A 22934-nucleotide genomic window follows, 5' to 3' on the forward strand; every position below is an offset into this window, starting at 1 on the left:
GTTCTAAAATATGGATTCCAGAACACAAAATGCAAGATTAATCACCAAGACTTAAGAGAATTTATTTTTGACATAAATCAGTGGGAACATAAAAAAAATGAGTAGCCACATGTAATACTTTTATCTGATGAGAAGCTTGGCTTAGAACTGCCTGAGTAACTCGATAGCTCCATCTAGTGGTCAAGTGTTAAGTAAGCAACCTGTTTATTCCAGTTGAACTTCAAAATGACTACAGGTCAGCTTGTTCCTTCACAAATGTTTTTCCTAAAAACTTTTTCCTAAAAAAAAAAAAACCAAAACAAAAAAAAACTTGATTTGGAGGCTTATTATTTTTTCTAACAATTTTGAAACAACAAAGCACAAAAGTTGCCTTATAATCCAACAGTACATTGTTATTTCACTTCTTTGTCATTTGGAGAAAGTTGAATCATTTCTCTTTCAAAACCTACAAAACAGATGTATGAAGTCTGGACTAATTTATGCTACGTAAAATAAAGATTTTCTAGACTGTACTTTTTTTTTAAAGTCATAGTACTAAATATTAGATTAGAGATCATTATGATTTGCTAATACACTTCACAAGTTATCCAATATGGTAGCTACCTGAAAACTAATTTGTATTTATACAAAACCAAAACAATTATCAACCTGCTTTTCTTCAGTATTAATTCTTATTAAAGGATAAACCGGATGTGTTACTGAAATACTTAAATACAAAAAATTAAAACAAAAAATAAATGATTAAGTGTTTTACTGGGGAACTTGATTTAACTCAGTACTTTGAACTATTTGGAGTGAAGAAAAGTAAATAAAAACCATGCTGCATTTTTCCTCATGCATAAATCCATTAAACAAGTGTAAATATTAGACAAAGACAACAGAAGAAACAGAAAATGTGGAGTTTAAAGAGTTTTTATTATGAACAGGAAACAAAATCCAAACCTACGTGGAATAGTGTTTGAAAGTGAGAACAGTAGAGAAATCAGGCTCATATTTAAGTTCTGTGGCCTTTAGATTTTATATTCTAAATTTGGAGAAGGAAATGAACAAAAACGTATTCAGTATTTTCAATGGAAAATCTAAAAGACAAACTGTTATTTGTATTCAAGATTTTGCATCTTCATTTGAAAATCAAAAAATGTTATAGGTTTTTGGTTTTTCATCACTGGTTTCCAATTATACCAAAACATGCACTGACACAGCACTTCTTCAAAGGTTTTTCCTTTTAGTTCTGTTTTTAAGTTGGTGCCATATGTAGGCCGAAGGCCTTAAAAACACCAGTCCACAGTCACACATCAAGGGCATCCTGCACTTTTTATTCTCACTTTCCTTCACTGTCCGTCCACGTTGATTTCCTCTCCATGATTTCCCGTTTATGTGGCGCGTTAGAAGTTTTGCTCCAGAGAAAGTGTCACCGCAGCCGACGCAGATGTAGCTCAAGGCCTCAGCGTGCTGAACGCAGTGTCGCAGGAGGTGCAGCTGGTGCCTGAATGCGCGGCCACACTGGCAGAGGTAGGAGCGCTGGCCTCGATGGAGGTAGCGGTGGCTGATGGCGAAGGAAGGTTGCCGGAAGACGGCGCCACACTGCCTGCAGCGGCAAGGCGTTTTTCGAGCGCCATCCTGTGTTCATCCGCTTCATCAGAGCCCACTCTTGGCTCTCGTTCTCAAACAGGGCTAGAATGGAGAGTGTAGAAGAAGCTACTGCCTCAGAGCCTGAGTGTCTGGGGTTGGGGTGGCGGGATCTACATGAGCCTGACCAACACATAGATTCCTCTTAGCAGCCTGGGTTTGGACGCTTGTGGCTCCTGCCAGCAAAGATGAATCAGCAACGATGTACTGTTTGGTGCTGATTTCAGATGAGTGAACGTTGGTCAGATGGATTGACAAAGCTTTATCAGATGAGAAAAAGGACTTGCATATTTTGCATGCTTTCGGCATCGACTCGGAGCAGAAGAGTACCAACGTGGATTTGACTCCTCTGGGACACGGGTGGCGGCTGAATGAGTTCTTAGTGGGGAGAACCTGACCACAGCTGTGACACAAATACAGAGGCATGTGATGTTCCTGTAGAGCATCCTCAGTAAAAAAGTAGTGCTTGCACAAAAAACACACTGGAACTTGTCCTTCACCCCACGGCAGTAAAGCAAATGGCGCTTCACCGACCTGAAAGGTCCCCGACCACACTTGCTGCAGGTTCTCCATTTTTGATGGGGGGAGGTAGAGCAGTTTCCTCGGAATCAGAGTTTTCAGAGGTTTCACAAGAATCAGATGTCTTCTCATCAGAGTCACTTTGGGTGACAGTCTCATCATCCTCACCGACTTCATATTCCACAGTGTATTCAGACGCCTTGCGATACATCTCCAACATTTGATAAGTTTGATGCTGAGCAATAGCGATCAGATTTTGTGCTTTGTTGCACAATGATGACTAGAAATTCTCCAACATAAGAGAACACAATTTAGAAATGAGAAAAAGACTGCAGTGTGGCTCTTTGCATGCCCCAAAAGTTTTCAGTAGGTAGAAAAAGACTGATGGGACAACAGTCATATGGCTGCATTATCCAGCGGCAAGTTGTGTGAGTCTTCAAGCAATGAAAAAATTTCTCCAGATCTGGCAGACGATTTGGATTTTGCAGTTCTGAAAGTGCAACATCAAGCTGCAGGTTTGTTTAGCCACACGCCAAACATTTGGTGTCTGAGTATTCACGATTCACCTGCGATTATGTAGATTTACTCTCTGCTCATCAGTGGCATCAGACACAAGCAGCTGCCCAGGCCAGCCTCTGGCCCCCTGGAAATTAAGCAGAGAAGATTTCATCAGTTCTAATTGTAATTTGAACTTGTCTAGCTTGTCTAGTACCTCAAAAATTACATGATTGAAAAATTATTTTATCTAAGCAATACAATTTAAAAAAATATTTTACAGATTTATTGCACATAGAACAATATATTTCAACTATTTCTGTTAATTTCAATGAAGTAAAATTAAAAACCAAATTTATATTTTTAAAAATGTGCACACAACTATGGAAGAGTGCTATTATGACAATCTCTTAACAAGTTTGTGAAAGACATCCAGCCACCTGTGACTGGCAGCCTTAGGAAGGATGGTAAAGTTATTGCTAAAGAGTCTGATTATTCACAGGTGCTGTATCCAAGCACAAATAACATGAATGTTAAAGTTTTTGCAAACAAAATGATCCTTCAGCGTTAGGGCCATTTCATCTAAAGCTTTATAAAGATGCTGATTTTTGTTTCTCAACAGTACTTGGTGCATGCTCACACCCCTAAAAGTACAAAGTTTTTAAAAACCAGGGAATTGCAGTGCATGATTGGGCAAACTTACGTTACCTAGGAGGAAGATGAAAGTCATCAGACAAGCTAAAAGCTGCTATTAAAGCAACCTGAAAAGCCATGCAACATTGATACAGTAAGTACAGTAAAATTAGACCAGAACATGTATTATTTGATTATAATGTATATACATATATATGTTTTAAGAAATGTATTATTAGTCTTACATAATATTACAATTTTCTGCCAAAATGGTTTTGGTTTCATTTGTTGTAAATAATTATCTAAATGAACAGGAGTAAATGGTTTAAATATATCACTGTTTTTGTAATATACATGCTTTGGTTATAATTTTTCTTAATTTTGCTAAATGGCATTTGAACACGTCTCCCTCTCTGGCTTTCTTAATATGCAATATGTAAGAGTACATTATGAATCTAATTGTATCCCATTATATAGAACAGTTTCGTTCATGCCCAAGCTAAGTTAGGTTTAAACATTAAAAGTTACCATTTACTAGTTAACTTTTCCTGTGTGTAACCCCTCACAGCGTCCACTTTACATTGATTTTTCACACTTTCTGTCCACATGCTATCAAAGGGATACACCTTCGCTCCTAAGAATCTGATATCTGGTATTTATCAATTTACAAATTATTAAATAATCCCAAAAAGACCAACACGTACAATGTCAACACTAATTGTCCCCGATTTTCCCTCAGGCGCCTGTAAATACTGAACCGAATGTTCAAAAGTATTTCTAGCCTGTAAATACTGAACCGAATGTTCAAAAGTATTTCTAGCCTGTAAATACTGAACCGAATGCTCAAAAGTATTTCTAGTCCCCACAAAGTTGTGGTGTAAATCCGCAGTATGTCTAACTACCTGCGCAGGTACTGTGTACTTACCAACGGTTTTCTCTTGGTCAAGGGTGAGCACAGAAAATATAATTCCTCCCATGAGGTAGATTTGAACGACAAACATTTCACACTTTGAAAAAGACGTTTTTGGCGTGCGTCAGAAACTGTGGTTTAAGTAATATTATAAGCATTGAACCTCACATAAAACGGATAATAAATATGTAGTTTAAAAAAAAAACTCTGACATTTTCAAACTGGGGGGAATTTTTTGATGGCGTCCGAGAACATACCGGTTCCACCCACATCCTGTTTAGACCGGAAGAGGAGATCGTACAACTATCACAATGCATAATTATGCTCAGATTAGCGTTTCTACTTGAAATCTGACTTGACAATGTATTCGACCGCCATTACAATTTACAGTTATGTCACATGATTTTAACATGCTTCAATGTATTTTGTTGACATTTATGTGATAGGTCAACATTTAAAACAGTGGATTATTTTACAGTGGAAGGGGACGGTACAATGTTTCAAAAGTATTTCCAAATGAAAATCCGAAAATGGAGAAAAGTATTTGTAATTATCCTGTGAGTAAATCTTTTGTAGAACCTGTGGTTGCTACAAATACAGAAGCGAGTCTATTAACAAACGGTACAAATAAAATAACGATAAAAAAGGAACTATTATTAAATGTAGATTTTAGTACGAGCTTATTTGGTAGACGGAAAGGGCTGTTTGTTTAATTGCAAAACGATTTCCACGCGAGCGGAGTTATACGGTTATTCACTATTTCCGCCCCTGCGTACTGTAACGGTGAGCGTCAGATTGATAAACGAGCATGCCACCCGGAAGTCCTAGCTTCATTTGTTTACAGGTCGGGTATACGCATAGGCATCGCTTAAAACTATTTAGTAATTGGTTTAACTGAATACCTGCCGTTGGGTGTTGTGTATTTAACAGCTGCCAATATGTCAGAGTCCGGTCACAGCCAGCCCGGGATGTACGGGCAAGGGAGGAGAAGGAGGCGACGCCGGGAGAGAGAGATGGACCCCTGGACAAAATCTGTCTGGCCCTAGTCGCGATCGAGAATACCAGCCGAGAGAACGAAGGGTACTACAAACATACACTTTAAAGAAGGAACCACGTCCTGTTCATGTGATAAACTGTTTATACATGTAAATATGTGTGTGTACAATTTCGTGGTCAGGATGGAAGTGAGGATCCACCAGGCCCCCTCATCCAAAAAACACCTATCATTCTTGCAAAGCCTCCAAGTGAAAGGGTAGGTCAGTTTGTTTTTATTTAGCTGCTTTTAACAAGCTTTTCTATCAGCTTTGTGTTTATGGCAGCTCTAAGTGTTTCTTACTCTAATACCACGTGATCGATTCTTATAACTGTTTTTTTGGGGGGGTATTTTTCCAAGGCCAAACCATCCCAGAATGTACCTGTTAGTGGAGCTCCACTCCTGGAAAAGCCCATAATGCTGATGAAAGCCAGGGATGATGGAGGGAAGCCAGGGACACCTCCTGAGATAGCAGCTCAGTCTTCTGGTCCTGGACCTTCTAAGGTAGAAAGGGAAGGTCAGAGACCCACACAACCTGTTTATCAGATCCAAAACCGAGGAATGGGGGCTTCTGGCAATGCTGTGGACCGTAAGTCAGTATGGCTTTAAAACCTTCTTTTCTTTTTTAGCGGTGTTTAAAATCCCTATAATTTATTTATTTCCAAAAAAAAAAAAGGTCTTCACTCTACAGAAAGTGAGGAAAACAACATAAAAAGCTATTGAACAAGCAGTGTCTGTATATTTATTTAACTTTAACATTTACTGTATAAACTTAGGGAAAAAATATGTGTCAAGCTTTTTTTTTTTTTTTTTTTGTAAATTTCTGAACTAATATTTAGTTGCATAACATTCTTTTTACAGTACTCACAGACAGCTATAGACTTTGATCACCACGGACCTGGTTATTAGTTGAGGCATCCCTTTTGGCTTGCATCCGATCTATTTAAACGGTAGTTTTCCGTTTTGCAGTTTAAAATATTAGAGATACAATCAGAAGGATGCTTGTCACAGCTGTTGGCAAGGAGTTCTGACAATGGCTTCCTATTACTCTACTACATCTTCTAGTTGTGTATTTATTGCCATTGTATGAATGTAATCTAAAACTAAACCCAGCTGAAAGTTGTGCAATAGAAGGGAAAATCACTTCTTTGTTTGTGATTTTCAGCCATGGTCGGTCAGTCTAAACTCCTTCATCCAGAGAAAATGAAGCACAGTATTAAGCTGGTGGATGATCAGATGAATTGGTGTGACAGTGCCATGGAGGCGAGTGATGTTTTTTTTTTGTTACTACGTTTAACTCATCAAAGCGAAGTGGCTTAATGAAAAGGTCCGATTTAAAGTGTGCTGAATGAACTTCGAGAACGTTGTGTTTTGTTGGGATTTTCTGCAGTATCTGAGAGATCAGACAGACATGTTGGTGGTGGGAGTCATTGGCCTGCAAGGAACTGGGAAATCAACCATTATGTCACTGCTATCTGCCAACACACCTGAGGAAGATCAAAGGTAAGCTGGATGTTGGCACCTAGAATAAGACAAATTTACACTGTTCTCAATTTCTGTCTAAATAATTCAGTTATGTAATTTAACTTATCAAATGAATGAATCATTTAACATATACTTTATATAAATTAAATAATAGTTGTAGTGTGAAATCCACCTCCTTTAGATGTATAATGACTAATGTTTTATTCTTGATTTGAATTCTGGCTTATCACTAACTGTATATAACTCTGTTTAACTCTATTTTGTCACTTTGTCCAGTGTAGCGCTAGATTAAAAGGGAGTTTTACTGAGTAATATTTTGATTTTACTCATTCTTCTGCTGCAATGCATGTTGAAAACATTTAATCTGTGTTATGGAATCTCATTTTATCTCGACTAAACTAAAACTAATACTAGACTCTTTTCTCAACACCAGCTCAGCATATAAGACTGTGAAATATGTATTTTCAGAAATAAAGGAATTTTAGTTTTGTTAAACTCTCCTGAAATTAGTTTTCCCACATAAATAGACCAAACTAAGTCTAAAGCATCACAATGAATATTTAATGTGGCAGGTTTAACACTATAACTGTCTCTTGCTCATAAGCAGAAATATTTCCAACCCAAAAACATCTGTGTTTTTGTAACAAAGGTAAAAGTGTAACAACCTTTTTTTCAGCTGGCTGCTAAACAGCAATAGGTGGATGGGGGGGAGAACTATACTGCCTAATGATGCACTTTGACATACAGCGTCTGTAGTCTATGTGTTCCATGTCTGCAAAAATGTTGTATTTAAATAAAATGTCTTCTACTTATCACATAAAAATTGTTGTGTACTATTGGTGGAATAATATTTTCTTCTGTGCAGGAGTTATGTCTTTAGACCCCAGAGTCAAGAAATTAAGGAAAGGGGAGGCAATCAGAGCACAGGTATAGATTTCTTCATCACTCAGGAGAGAGTCATCTTTTTGGATACACAAGTAAGATGTTTGTTTGTACACACTCTTATTGAGGATTCAGAAGAACTGAATAGGAGTTTATTTTTTGTAAATGCATCGCTTCTTTTTTGTTCAGCCTATTCTCAGCCCGTTTATACTTGACCACGTTATCAACAACGACAGAAAGCTGCCCCCAGAGTACAACCTTCCTCACACATATGTGGAAATGCAGGTTTGTATTTGTCCTGCAGAGGGCAGTAGGCTACGTGAAGGTAGCCATGGGGTATGGAGTATTAATCTTTACTTCAAACCTTTTAATTCATTTTTGAATGAAAGTCACACAAACAGTTTGACTAATTTTTTCCTTTTAAATCTGCCAACAGTCTCTTCAGATCGCTGCCTTCCTGTTTACTGTGTGCCACGTAGTTATAGTGGTTCAAGACTGGTTTACTGACATAAACCTGTACAGGTAAGCACTTGCTTTTGTGTTCTTTTTAATTGCTTAAGCTTACAAGAAAGTATAAGACACAGTGATTCTGACAACAACCAGAATACTCCTTTTCAAAGCAATGCAAAGTGTGTAATTTATGTCTTTTGAGTCATTTGTTTTGTGGATGTTGGGTAACGTTGTTTGTCGGTAGGTTTCTGCAGTCTGCTGAGATGTTGAAGCCTTCCACCCCATCTGCAAGCCATGACAGCACCGGCTCCTCCGGCAGCGATGATGGTGCAGAGTACTATCCTCATATTGGTGGGTGTTCTTCTGGAGCCGCAAAGGGAATGTTCCACATCAACCTGATTCTCTCATTTTGAAAATAAGAATGTCTCTAAGTTTTTTCCCCCTTCGTCTAGTTTTTCTCCAGAATAAGTCCAGACGGGAGGATTTCTGTCCGAGAAATGTTAAGAAACATGCATACGGTGGTGGATAAATTGATGGCATATTCCCATCTTAAATACAAAGGTGCAACACTGTACAAAACCTTGCTGAAAATGTCTGCTTCTAAAAGCAAACTATTCTGAAATATCCAGTTTAAGCTCAACTATTGAGAAATCGAGTTTAGTTTAAAAACTATAAAGCTGAAAAGTTTGGTCACACTTGTAAAAATTCAGTAATTTTCATACAAGGAGATTATTATGATCCTTTTTTGTATAATAGTTGGTGTAAGCTGTTTCCCATCATTACATTGGTTTCATTCAGTGCCCCATGATCTGGAAGTCTCAAAGGATGTGGTAAAAATTATGATTGTGAATAAAACATTTTTTACCTCAATACAGACACACACATTGCCATATACACGCACACTGTAAACAAATGCGTCTTTTTAAATAGGACATATACATTGGAAACATGATTGAACTTGAATTTCCACATATAGCAGTTGAGTCTTTGAAGTAAAGCAGTTGCTGTGATATGAGAAGCAACGTCACATCTGCTTCAGGATAAAAAACATAAACGTAGGTAATTTTTCAACCAATATTTGGTGTTCTTCACAGGTACATTGTCTATGTTGGACTGCAACATTTTTCCTGGACTGGCACAGGAATACCTTGACACTGAAGTCAACATGTTTCTGCTTCCGGTCCAAGAAAATGATGGAGAGGATAACTTGAACAAAACAGGTTGGTTAAAAAAGCATATTTATATCAGAAAGGGAACATTTAGTCTTCTGTCACTCATTAATTTTTTTTCCAACTGTATTTAGGAGCAGGAACATATCCACTGTTCTCTCTGCTGCCGGGTTATAGAGGTCACCCCACCTTTTCCACCATGGTCTCCAAGCTCCGCAGTCAGATCCTGGCCATGCCTCGCTGTCAGCTGTCCACACCATTCTCACTGAGAAAAACTGGTGTGTTTTGGTGTTTTTCTACGTTAATCATCAGGTTTTTTTTTTTCTATACCACAATGTAAAAACTGGAACTCAAAAGACCACATTGTTTTTAAAGTATTTAACCAATAGGATTGTATTTTAATGAGATTTGAAGCCTCCTCTCAAAAACTGAGTATTCTTTACTGCTTCTGTTAAACCATAATAATTTCAATACAGCTGCAATTATAACCACTGTAAGTTTCATTATGGACTTGCAGATCTTGTCTTTTTTTTAATCTACTTTCCACCATATTTATTTTATGTTTTTCTGTCCAGGTTTCACTACGCTGCGCGTATCTGGGACGGTGTTAAAAAGTCGTCAGCTCTGTCTGAGTACAGCCGCCTCCTCTGCTAAATTTTGGATCTTCAGGGTCGTTTTATATTGAATAAGTTATTCTTGAAGAACAATGCTTGCCTGAGAGAGACTCATTCACTCAAATGATGAACTGTACAGTTTAAATTGCTCCACACAGTATAGTGGTGGAGGAGGGAGAATATTAGAAGACAATACTTGTGGAGTGCAGTGTCTTTGGTAAAAGAAACAATTTGTAAATTCTATTTTAAGAAAGACACAAAAATAAAAAACATCGAATTAAACCGATTTAAAGTGTCTGTCCAATTGTGTTGTATATTTTTGACATGCTTTGTACCAGTCACCGACCACCTTTCCATGTCTGTTGTTTTTTACAGTCATGCTAAGAAGAAGTGAACGTTTGATAAGAAATGGGTATTATGACATTTATGCAGTGCCAGTTATTTCATACAGAGACACCAGTATTAAATTAGAAATTTTTTAAAAACTCATAGTCATCTGCTGATCAATGTATATCTTAACTCACTTGTATATTTTCCACCTGGGGTCAGAAGGAGTCGCAAACTCCCCTACTAATTGGGAGGTAACATTTAGAGAGAGATTTTAGTTGTGAGGAGCATGATATAACTGTCCAAGAAAAACAGACGATGGACACTTGATACAGGATTGTTATAACATCTTTTTCACATGAAAAGGAAAAAGAAAAATTTACCCTAAATTATTATTTTTTCTGTGCTTCACTAATTTCTAAATAAGTACTTAGTTTGAATATATTTTACGGTGCTTTACCTAAATAAATTGAATAAAGTTTCATTTTTTCAAAGTCTGACTCTCCGTTTCAGCTGAACTGATACAAATGGTGATGAAAATGTAGAATGTACTACACACTTCCTTTATACCTTCAATGTTGTTTTGATCACCTCTTTGAAGCCCTGTAGGTATTGATTGTGAAAAACCGCCTGCAACACAAAGGTCCCTGATGGTCTAGTGGTCAGGATTTGGCGCTTTCACCGCCGCGGCCCGGGTTCGATTCCCGGTCAGGGAAATCACTTCCTTTACGTGTTCCAGGTTGTTTTGATCATCTCTTTAAAGCCCTGTAGGTATTGATTTGTCAAAAACTGCTTGCTACACAGAGGTCCCTGATGGTCAGGATTGGGTCTCTCACTGCCCAGGTAAGGGAACGTCCTGTTCCTTGTCCTCTCGGTCTCTGTTTTAGGAAATCTTTAAATCCCCGTAGGTGTTGATTGTCAAACACCGCCTGCTACACAAAGGTCCCTGATGGTACTTAAGGACAGCAGAATCACAAGAAATCCTAGTCTTAACTGGTTCCACCTTTCCAAAACCAGAGAGCCACATCACAGACATTATAAAACGTCTCAACACAACTGGCAGTGCTTGTGAATGCTTCACAGTCCTGATCAGATGATCCCTGATCTGGGCGTTAACCCAGTTTTTAGGCTGAACGCCCTAGAGTTAATGATTATTTAAAAAAAAAAAAATAACAGTGCTAACTGAGTTGGAAATTACATTTATTACACATTATATAAATGATCATTTTTATGGATTCAGGGGAAATGATCAGTTGTAACCTGCATATTAAAAACCAAACTAATTCCTGGCACATGGACTTTGTCAGACTTTGTCGGCCAATTTTCAAAACCTGAGACCTTATATGTAACAATAAAAAACATCATAGATATAACAGGTTTGATCGCAGCAACACACCACACACTGACCTCTGAGATTCTGAAGTTACTGGTCTCAAACCTGAGGCCAGCAGGTGTTAGTCAGTTCTGGTAGAAATTTGGTTTGATGACATCAATATGAGAAACTCCAGACTGATAGGAGGAACCAAAGAGCTCTGCAGAGGTAAAGGCAAATCTTCTAAAGTTGATATAAGAAAATAAACTACAGCGGCTTTAATGCGCCACAGCAAAGGTAAACAAATATAGAATAACCACTCGCACATTTTTTACTTTTTCTCGTTAAGCACACCCATTACGTGGCAACCGCCTGCGCCCCGTAAGCCGAGCAAAGATCACGTTATAAACATTCAGTCCTTTATGACATCAGGTTTCCAGGCTTGACATTTAGTTATTGATTATTAATGAGCCTCTCATGAACACAGGTGGTTGATTAGCTCATTTAAACTCCTGCTCTGCTTGTCAGTCGGTCTTAATTTTTAAGCCTTTATTTTCATAAAGCTCCAGATCTTGGTGAATATTTTTGATGAGCCTGTCAGAAGATGAAGTGCTGGTCTCAGCTTCCTGCTGCAGAGATAAACTCAAAACCTTCCCGCGACCGACTATTGATCACCCCTATTGCTCTTAGCAGTAGCTGCAAGATGCACAAATTAAAATATCTGCAAGCTACTGGTACAACTGTTTTGTTGTGTTCAGTAATTGGCCAGTACAATCCAGTGCTTAGGTTTTTCAAAATTTTTCAGCTGATATCAAGGCAACAACAGACCATAGACAAAACTTAGCCACTAAAGCTAACACACGGTTTGTAGATCCTGGTTTTTCAAACTTGAGGATGTTGAAGATCCAGCCTCAGAATTGGGAAGATGGTTGTTAAAAAGGAGCTGTACGTGCTTCGTTCAGTGCAATAATTGGTTAGAGAAAAAAAGAGTGTGAGGAAATCCACTGCTATGGGAATAGGCTTAGAACAGAAGCAGTCATGTGTGTGTGTTGATACTGTTATGCTTAGTAATTTATTTTTTGTCAGCTACTTAGTGTTTGTCCTCAACTTCTGTAAATGCCCGCTTCATTATATATGCTGATTGTAGTTTGTTACCCATAGTAGCCAGTAGGGGACGCTATAGTTTGGTTGAGTCGGAGGAAGAGGATGTTCTTCTTCTTTGTGACAGGATTGGAGATCATTGTTCTGAAGTGGCATATTTAGAGCTTTATTAGTTTGTGAAGGTAATGTTACTATGTCATGTATTTTCTTTTCTTTAGTTTTCATGGTGTTCTCAAAACTTGGCTTCCATCGCACTAAATGCGAATCTACCGCACCCGTCCAAGCTCTCCATATTTTTCTTGGGTCTGAGGGACTGCTACAACTTATATAAAAAAATTCATATTACAGAAAATATTTTCAAAAGGTGTCTTTATTTCAATTATCTATTCTGAGTTGTATAAGAACAAGGAATCCACATGAGGGGCACATTCCAGTACACCTCCAAGGACTCCAGAAAGGGTGTGTAGTCTGAACTGCTGTTTGTTGTGTAAGCACAAATAACAGACAGAACCTGTGCCCCCACTCCCAGGTGGAGGGAGGCTACCCTCTCGTTCGCCGGGGTAAATCCCAACGTGCAGGCACCAAGATGGGGGTTAACAAGAAAATGTAATTGGTTGCTGTTGTACTTGTCTGAGAGCCTTCATGTATGTGTGTTGTTTTTCTTCTTCATTCTTCTTCATTTGTTTGCCTATACCCCTTTCCTCCTTGTTAACCTCTTCATTTCGCAAGTTGTCCATGTGCTCTAAAGTCGTAGAAGCAGGTGTTGTCTGAATGAACCCATTTGCTGTTCAGCTGTAGATTCACACAGCGGAAGGAACCAATTTTGTTATCCTGTAAGTCAAGAGAGGTACAAATTAGGAGCGTCAGATTGATAATTCATAGTTACAAATAGACAGACCTTAGAAACAAAGGAGGTCTGTCTGATGGAAGCCTAGTTCAACTGGCCTCAGTGTAAAGATATTTTACATAGTTTTTCTCAAGATAGCAAGGCAATTATGCTGATATCTTCCAAACCAGAAAACAAACTGTTAGGCGAATTTTTTCGTTATCATGAGACATCAAAAATTATTGTTTTGTAATAAGAGGTTTTGTTGTCAAAACATTATAAAAGTTGATGTATTCTTTTAACAAGATTTATGCTAACAATTTTTTTTCCTCCTTAAGTGATAGCCAAAAAAAATCAATAGTTTTTTGCATCTGTTCAAAGTTTATCGCTCTGTATCTGTTTTGAAATAGGTTTGATATCAAAGCTTTCTGTGGCTGCATTACAGGTGGGCATGATGGTGCATCTAGGCACTATTTCTAGACAATATAATTGCTACAAAGTTGACTGATTATTTTTTTCAATGCTTTCAATCAGTTCCAGTCTCGTTCCACAGCTCTAGAAGTTCAGAATTGACATAATCTTTACGGTTTAAATAGAAATTTTCAATGGAGCCTTTTGAATGGAACAATAATAGAACAACCAACTGGGGAAGTTGACAGCCATATAAGGTCATCAGCTGGCTCTCTTTATGATTTCAGCTGTAGGTCCACAGGAAACTGGTAACTCAATTTTTTTTTAGTTTGTTGCCTTTAACAAAAAATACAAACAACTGACAGATAAAGTTAACTAAACGAGTGCACTACAAGTAGTTAACTAGATACTCAGACGAATGAAAACAATGCAAATATAAACTATTCATGAACCAATATGTAAAGTAATATTAAGGGAGAACAGAAAACAATTACCATTATTGTCTCGGTGTGGCAATAGGGAGAGCTGTCACACATCCAAAGTATTCTGCATCCTAAATGGCTCTCACATATTTCTGAGGTTGTCTTGAAAAAAACATGAGCAGAAGACAACAGTGAGAAAAAAATTAAAAATACAGACTTTCTGTAACGCTTCCAGATTGACTGTTTGTAGGAGAGTATTTACCAAAAGTGACGAAGACGAGAAAGACAAAGACTGAGACATCAAAACCACCCTGCAACAGAGTCATCATCATATGTCTTTCTCTGTCAATCACATTGTCACCAGAATAATGTGACCTCTCTCTAAATGTGACTGCAGGGTGGTTTGCAGGACGACCTGTTAAGCGCCTCCTTATGGCCCTAGATCAAAAATATAAGTGAGTTAAAATGTACACTGATCAGCAGATGACTGCATAGAACATATGACTTAATGAAAATTGATGATTTAATCTACCTGATTGGCGTCTCCCTGTATGAAATAACAGGTTGTCTATACATATCATAGTATCCGTTGTTTCTCAAACGTTCACTTCTTCTTAGCATGACTGTAAAAAACCAAAGACATGCAAAAGTGGTACATTTTGGTACAAAGCATGTCCAAAATGTACCAACACAACTCTACAGTGAAAGTCATTTTCCTCGTAAACACTAAATTTAAAGATGTAATATATCAAAAACTTCATTTAATGTTGATCAGAACATCATTTAGTTACCTATCAAATCAAATTAATCATTTCATGTGTGAAAATTACCAACCATCCATAAAAATTAAAGGAAAACTTTTTTTTGCATGTAGAACTCCTTAATATTTTTCTGCTGTTTCAATACTCAGTGAAGTTTGCAAAAATGCAAAAAAATAAAGGTTATAAAAACATAAATGAGACAATCTAATATTTATATCCAAGAGTTATTAAAATGATATTGAGCTAAAATCTGATTACAAACAAATTCTGGATCTATTTTCCTGCCTTAAATGTGCCGATTACCTACACATGCTGCAAGAATACATCTTTGAAAGAATGCAGCCATAAGGTTAGCTGACCTAAAAAAGCAGAAAAATCCAGTCCAATAGGCATTAAAACAAGCTTCACTTATACAACCGTCAAATTAAATCACACGTCCCTGAAACATGCGAAAAGGCTGTTTTTTAATCTAAATGGTTAACTTTTAATGCTTCGCTTTCTGCAGCACAACACAGTTAATAAATATGCAAATTTAGATCATTTGATGATTTTCTTACCGAATTAACTGAAGTCCAAGTGTGGCTACAGAACTAAATTGAAACAACTTGGGAAACAAGTGATGATCGCTTGACTCCATAGTCCAAAGTGAAACTTATGTGAAGCTGATCGACGTTGTCTGCGCTGGAGCCCAACGCAGCGCGCTGATTGGCCCGTTTGAATTCAGGCGCCTTAATGTGAAACGATGCTCCAGACTTCAGGGGGAAAGAAAACCGTTTTGAAATTTTTTTATTGTTTCAAATGTTATTGTTTAAAATACATACAAAATGTTATGTAAATTATGTATGAATAAATACAAAATACACGAGGTTATGATTTTAATGCTTTTGCAATCATTAGATGTATTTAAATCAATAATTTAGGCTGCTGGCTGTAGGCCTGACTAGTTGTTGACTTTGAATTTCCTCCTTGTTGTCCTCGTCATTTGGCAAGTTCTCCATGTACTCTAAAGTTATAGAGGTAGTCCGAATGTCCCTATCCTGCTCTCCTTGAGTGTTTCTTAACACAAGTTAGCAGTAAGCCTAACTCCACTTTGCTGGGGGTGGGGCTCCACTGGGTCTTCCTTTTCTTTTTTGCTGACTGGAGCCAGAATTGATCAGTGCACGGGCCACAGATGCTTTGAAGATGAGGAGATTCACCTTTTCCAATCCAGACATCAAGTAGAGTTGCCAGGCATTTACAACAGTCACATCCAAAAAATGAAAGAACACTCTGATGTACCATCGCTTGCTTTTACATCTGTGGGGATACATTGCCACACACTGGTAAACAAGATCCACTCCACCCATGTGTTGGTTATAAAGGGCCACCAAGTATGGTCTTTGGACACTGACATTGGTTTGTTCTTTCTTCAGCCATCTTTCGGCCGTGTCTTCAGGGGACTGCACAGGTCGATGCCATGTGGATGACTGAGCTGTTGAGCCAACCTGTGACAGTGATGTTACTGTTTGTGCTGACAAGAGAGCAGGCTCCTCTGCCTTCTTTTTTCAGTTGTTTTTCACTCTTTAAGTTTCTCACTTGCTCCTTTCACTCTGTTTCTGCTGCATGTACCTGTGCCATAGATGTCAAGGTCTTTTAAGGCCTCACAAAAAACACCTTTTTGGGCTTTGTGTCATCTCAAAGGCGCATCACTACATCTCCAGCCATTCCCAAACCACTGCTGTGACCCCTAATTGCTGAGCCCTGGTATATTTCAAATTTGTACATATAACCCAAGGACCCTACCCTGACCAACTTTTACTCCCCAGGGTTTGGGCTTTTTGGGTATGTATTGCTTAATTGACAGTTGGCCTTTGAAGGGAATTATTTGCTCATCAATTGATTGGAATCCTTCAGGGTTTGCTGCCATCAGGAATATTTTTGAAGTGTACTTGGCACTGGTGCTATTTTGAAGAGCCTGTCTGTGTTTGCCGGCTGGTGGGTACAGTTATCCACAAAGTGCAGATAACTCAGGATTTGCTCATATCTGTTTACAGACATAGCATCTGCTACCCCACAGGTCAACTTGTAGAAGGTAGTCAACCTTTTCCAACAACTCTAGCCTGGAGAGATGTCCCTGATCCTTACATCTAAAGATTGTAGCTTGTGCACAACATAAAAGTTAACAGCTCATTCTCATGTTTGTTCAGAAAATTAAGTCAGGGTTAAGATTAGGATGAGAAAGCCTACCATGTCTGTTAGAGTTGGTGTAAGAGACAACTTTGAAGGTCGTGAGTGCAGGAAAATAATCCACCAAATACAAGCTGATGAACATGAGCAGAAGACGACAGTGAGATATCTAACCTCTCTAATTTGTATTTTTGGCTTACAGGCGATAAAGTTGGTTCCTTCCGCCATGTGACTCTAAAGTTGATCAACAACTGGGGTTGCTGTCTTTAATTTCTTGTAAAAAGGTTTTTAGTGTTAATTTTGTGACAGTACATTGAGTCTTTTATTTGAAGGTCAGGAATGGGGCAGGAAATCAGCCACTTCATCTAGTTTTGCACTCAGTCACAGTTAAGAGGTGCATGTTGTAATCAGCTTAGAGACATCACCATCTCTAAGTTTTCATTCTATTCTTGAGTAGATTTTATTTAATATGTTGTGCTTTTGGTCTCCGGTGTGATGGAGGCGTGTGGTAGTTGCAGATGCACGACAAGAATGAAAGGTCTCTTGCATGAACTTTACTTCTTCCAGCACAGATGAATTACGACAACCGAGCTGTTCTCACAGATGTGCATGAGTGTGCACCTCATGCACACTCATGCTCCAGTGTGCACCTCATGCACACTCATGCTCCAGTGTGCATAAGTGGCTCCAGTGTGCCCATCATGCAGTTTTGTGTCCCCATCTTGGTGCCTGCACGTTGGCGTTTACCCCAGTGTGCAGGCACTCCAGAAAGGGTGGCACTCATCATGCTCCAGTGTGCATGTGCCCTCATGCACACACACACAGACACAGGCATTCATGCCTCTAGTGTGCATGTGCCGGGGCATGCATGTGCATGAGTGTGCCCCTGATGCACACTCATGCTCCAGTGTGCATGAGGGGCTCCAGTGTGCCTTCATGCAGTTATGTGTCCCATCTTGGTGCCTGCACGTTGGGGTGAACCCCAACGTGCAGGCACTCGGAGGACTCTAAAAATAACTCCAGAAAGAGTAGCGCACACTTTAATGAACGGATGGCACACTCATGCACACTGGTTGAGGAAGTGCTTCCAGTGTGACTGGAGTATGAGGGCATGAGTGTGCATGAGTGTGACCCTCATGCACATGCATGCTCCAGTATGCATGTGCCCCTCATGCACATGCATGCTCCAGTATGCATGTGCCCCTCATGCACATGCATGTGTGCACACTCATTAGGGGCTCCAGTGTGCTCCTCATGCACACTGGAGTGCATGAGGTTCAGGGTTCTGACCGTTGTCTGTCCTTATGGGCCAAAACAACAGTTCAGATTACCCACCCTTTTTGGTACGGGGTACTGGAGTGTGCCTCTCACGGGTATTCATTTGTTCTACTGGGGTCTGCAACGGGGCAATGTCAGTGAGACATGGAGGGATGTGGTTGGGTAAATGGACCCGCTGATCTAAACTCCAGTGGTGAACTGTTGTGGACTTCTGTGCTTGTCATGGATTGTCCTGTGCATAGTACTATTACATTGCCATAAGCAATGTAATAGGTCCCCTTTCTCCACCATGCATACACAAATATAGAAAGTTGGGGTTACATTTATTCAGTTTTATAGCTGCATTAGATACAAGTTCACACAATAGTTCCAAAACTTTGAAGTGCATATGAAAACAGGACTAACAATAACAAGAATAGCAGAAACTTTTTGATAATGTGCAAGTAAGTAGCACAACTTTGTCAAATGTACATGATGTGCATATTGAACTGTAAATATATAACAGGAAATGTACAATCCAGTGTGTCGGTGTAGAGAAAGCGCTCTGCAGTAATAACGGAAATGTTTTATCAAATGTCTAAAAAACTGCAATAACTGCATGTAAATGTCAGTAGGGAAGTAAACATTTCTTGATTTTGTTTAGAGCAGTGATTTGATTGACTAATTTAACAAGATAATTTTTTTTTCGTACCTTAATTTTTTAAATGCTTTAAATGAATTTAAAAGAGGCAGAAATGAATTGTGGGCAGGTTCTGTGGAGCATTCTGATGTCACATAAGCTGACTTGTCATCAGGCGCTTTTGGAACTTTTGTCAATAAGAGCCGAGTTCCTACAGGAATTCATCCATTTGAAGAGTTAGACGTCGGATAGATTACTTCAAAAAATTCAAGAAATTGAACTGAGCTTCAGTTTTTCGAGTAAGTATTTATTTAGAAATTAGTGAAGCAAAGAAAAAAATGACATTTTGTGCTAGTATTGAATGAAGTGTGCAGCAATGTTGAAAATAAGTTGAGCAAGACAAGTTGTTAGTAATCAGTTTTTTTAGCTCAACATCAAAACAATTTGAGTAACTTTTTGATGTAAACATTAAATGTCTTATTTGTGTTTTTAGCACCTTTGCATTTTTGCAAACTTCTCTGAGTATTGAAACAGCAGAAAAATATTAAGGAGTTCTACTTGCAAAAGAAAGTTTCCTTTAATTTTTATGGATGGTTGGTGATTTTCACACATGAAATGATTAATTTGATTTGATAGGTAACTAAATGATGTTCTGATCAACATTAAATGAAGTTTTTGATATATTACATCTTTAAATTTACAGTGTTTACGAGGAAAATGACTTTTACTGTAGAGTTGTGTTGGTACATTTGGACATGCTTTGTACCAAAATGTACCACTTTTGCATGTCTTTGGTTTTTACAGTCATGCTAAGAAGAAGTGAACGTTGAGAAACAACGGATACTATGATATGGATGGACAACCTGTTATTTCATACAGGGAGACGCCAATCAGGTAGATTAAATCATCAATTTTCATTAAGTCATATGTTTTATGCAGTCATCTGCGGATCAGTGTACATTTAACTCACTTGTATATTTTTCATCTAGGGCCATAAGGAGGCGCTAACAGGTCGTCCTGCAAACCACCCTGCAATCACATTTAGACAAAGGTCACATTATCTGGTGACAATGTGATTGACAGAGAAAGACAGATGATGATGACTCTGTTGCAGGGTGGTTTTGATATATCAGTCTTTGTCTTCTCATCTTCGTCACTTTTGGTAAATACTCTCCTACAGTCAATTTGTAAGTGTTACAGAAAGTCTGTATTTTGAAATTTGTCTCACTGTTGTCTTCTGCTCATGTTCATCAGGATGTATTTGCTGTATTATTTCATTCCACTCACGATCTTCAGAGTTGTCTCTCACAACTCTAACAGACATGGTAGGCTTTCTCTTCCTAATCTTAACACCGATTTAATTATCATGATCAAACATGAGAACAAGCTGTTAATTTTTATGTTGTGCACAGGTTACGATCTTTGGACGCAAGGATCAAAGACATCTCTCCAACCTGGAGCTCTTGGAGCAGAAGGTTGACTACCTTCTGCCACAAGCAGACCTGTGGCCCAACTTTGCTCTGGAGTCTCAAGGCGAGCCATTACAAATAAGATCATCAACTAGATTTCAAATTTTCAGTATTAAAATTTTCTAACTCACATTATTTCTGTTTTGTGTTTTGTGTACAGGAGCAAATATTTTACACAAGATGACCTCAGAGGCTTATGACATCAATAAAGAAGTTGGAAGGTTTGGGAAATTGTTCAAGAGACCTCCTATTGGCCAGCATTGTTATTAAGGTTTGAATGATGATCAGATCATTAAAAAAATAAAAGTGGTGTTTCTTGGTGATATATTTAGCCTTATGATTTACTTTTCTCTTAGTCTTGGTAACCCACTTAAATTTTGTTCTCTGTTTTCAGGGAAAAAATCGTCTGCAACCTGGAAAATGCTGGGCCTTTCCAGGTTTCCAGGGACGTTTGGGCGTCTCACTTTCACACCCAGCCACCATCAGACATGTGTCCCTGGGTCACATTGCTAAGACTGTGTCCCCAACGTCCTCTGTCTCTAGTGCTCCCAAAGAATTTTCTGTATATGTAAGTCAAATAAAATGAGTGTCAAAAGTGTAATATAGATATAGCCATGTATAGTATATATTAAGTATACATTCAAAATGTGATAGCATTGATTCCATATGACATTGCTTGATCTCATTCTAAACCATGCAAACTTTCTGTCTGCACTAATGAATTTTCTGTTTATCTCAGGATGTGATATGTTTTCTGATACACCGACTAACTTTCACATATCTTGAAAGAACAAGATAATGAACTGAATTTTTATCTAATTTTGTCTCAGGGAGCAAAGAATTTAGAAGATGAGGAAACTCATTTGGGAACTTTCCAATACGATGAAGATGGAGACCAAATACAGACCTTCAAACTTCCTGTAAATATGTCAAATTAATGTTTTATTAACCAAATACAGTTCCAGACTGACCTACCCTGTTATAAATATTGATATATTGAAATGATGATCATATATTCTAACATACAATCATAAGGTTCTTCTCTGGGTATTACTAGCATTCAATTTAAAAACATACTTTGAATAAAGTACCGTATTATTGTTTCATTCAAAAGGCTTCAATGAAAAACTCTACTTAAACCATAAAAATGTATGTTAATCTTGCACTTTCAGAGTAGTGGTAACTGATAAAAAGCATTGAAAAATTAATCAATTAGTTAAGTTGTCTATAAAATAGTGCCTAAATGTAATGCAGCCACATTAAGCTTTGTTATTGAACCATAACTATTCCAAAACACAGAGATACAAAGTGTTTAACTTGAACAAATGGAAAAAAACTGTAGATTTATTTGGCCATCTATTAAGGAGGAAAATATTGTTGTCTTGGCATAAATCTCGTTGAGACTTTTATTACATCACGGTAACAAAATACAAAAAGTCAACCTCTTATTATTAAGATGTGGGAGATTCTTCAATCAACACGGAGACTCGGATTTCTTTACTGAACATTTCTGTTCAGTTTTATTGAGGAGAAAACAGTGACAGCTGATCACAGCTGTTTGTTACCTAGCAACCAAAATCAACAGAAGCAAGACAGTGACGAAATACAGAACCACATCCGGTTTAGCATTCTTCAAAATAAAAGACTTCCTCTATTCAAATAAATTATGCCTCGCACTTAAATATGTTTCACTGTAGCTTTTATAATTATTTACAATCATGTTAATTTAAATTAATAATAATCATCATGTAAATTATGCTCAACATACAATTGTAAGGAAGTCACTTAAAATGCAAATTGTACTTAACAAATAAATAAAAGTGTAAAAAAGTCACAACACTTTTCACAAAGCAATCATTTTTTTGTCTCTGTATAACAAACAACAAAATCCCAGTCTTACTACAGAACATTTTGTTTTCTGGTTAGCAAGATATCAGTATAATTACCTCGCTATCTTGAGATAAACTATGCAAAATGTATTTACAGCAAGGAAAGTTGAACTAGGCTTCCATCAGACAGACCTCCTTTGTTTCTATCATCTATTTGCAACTATGGATTATCAATCTAACCTCCCTAATTTGTATCTCTTTTGCCTTACAGGCCGATAAAGTTGGTTCCTTCCGTCATGTTACTCTAAAGGTGAACAGCAACTGGGGTCATCCGGACTACACCTGCCTCTATAACTTTAGAGTGCATGGAGAAATTGCAAAATGACGAGGAGAAATGGATGACATATGGAGAAAACTATTTTTTTACCCTTTGATATATCTCTTTTGTATATGTTTACACAATTAATTTTAATTCCTCACAAAAAGTCCTCACAGTCAACCATAAGTAGCACAATGGCACAGTTAGTAGCACTGTTACCTTTCAGAAAGAGGTTCAGACGTAATAAAAGTGGGATTTGTGGGTTTTCTCCGGGT

General features: G+C 38.0%; 2 long non-coding RNA genes, 1 other non-coding gene and 1 pseudogene across 3 annotated transcripts; 3 read left to right on the forward strand and 1 right to left on the reverse strand.

The window, feature by feature from the left end:
- Positions 1-5003: 5003 nt before the first annotated feature.
- On the forward strand, positions 5004-10105 carry LOC129356492 (nonsense-mediated mRNA decay factor SMG9-like; annotated as a pseudogene).
- A 685-nt stretch (positions 10106-10790) lies between these two features.
- trnae-uuc (transfer RNA glutamic acid (anticodon UUC)) lies at positions 10791-10862 on the forward strand. The gene has a single exon. It is a non-coding gene; the product is annotated as a tRNA-Glu (tRNA).
- A 3480-nt stretch (positions 10863-14342) lies between these two features.
- Positions 14343-15614, reverse strand: LOC129356515 (uncharacterized). Its single transcript, XR_008605422.1, has 4 exons — positions 15537-15614; positions 14751-14841; positions 14481-14656; positions 14343-14380 (listed from the first exon to the last, which is right to left on the reverse strand). It is a non-coding gene; the product is annotated as an uncharacterized LOC129356515 (long non-coding RNA).
- A 5273-nt stretch (positions 15615-20887) lies between these two features.
- On the forward strand, positions 20888-22934 carry LOC129356504 (uncharacterized). The gene is made up of 3 exons (XR_008605418.1): positions 20888-21079; positions 21342-21431; positions 22612-22934. It is a non-coding gene; the product is annotated as an uncharacterized LOC129356504 (long non-coding RNA).

Source organism: Poeciliopsis prolifica, unplaced genomic scaffold, assembly GCF_027474105.1.
Source record: "Poeciliopsis prolifica strain line A6 unplaced genomic scaffold, Auburn_PproV2 SCAFFOLD176, whole genome shotgun sequence".
Lineage (NCBI taxonomy): Eukaryota > Metazoa > Chordata > Actinopteri > Cyprinodontiformes > Poeciliidae > Poeciliopsis > Poeciliopsis prolifica.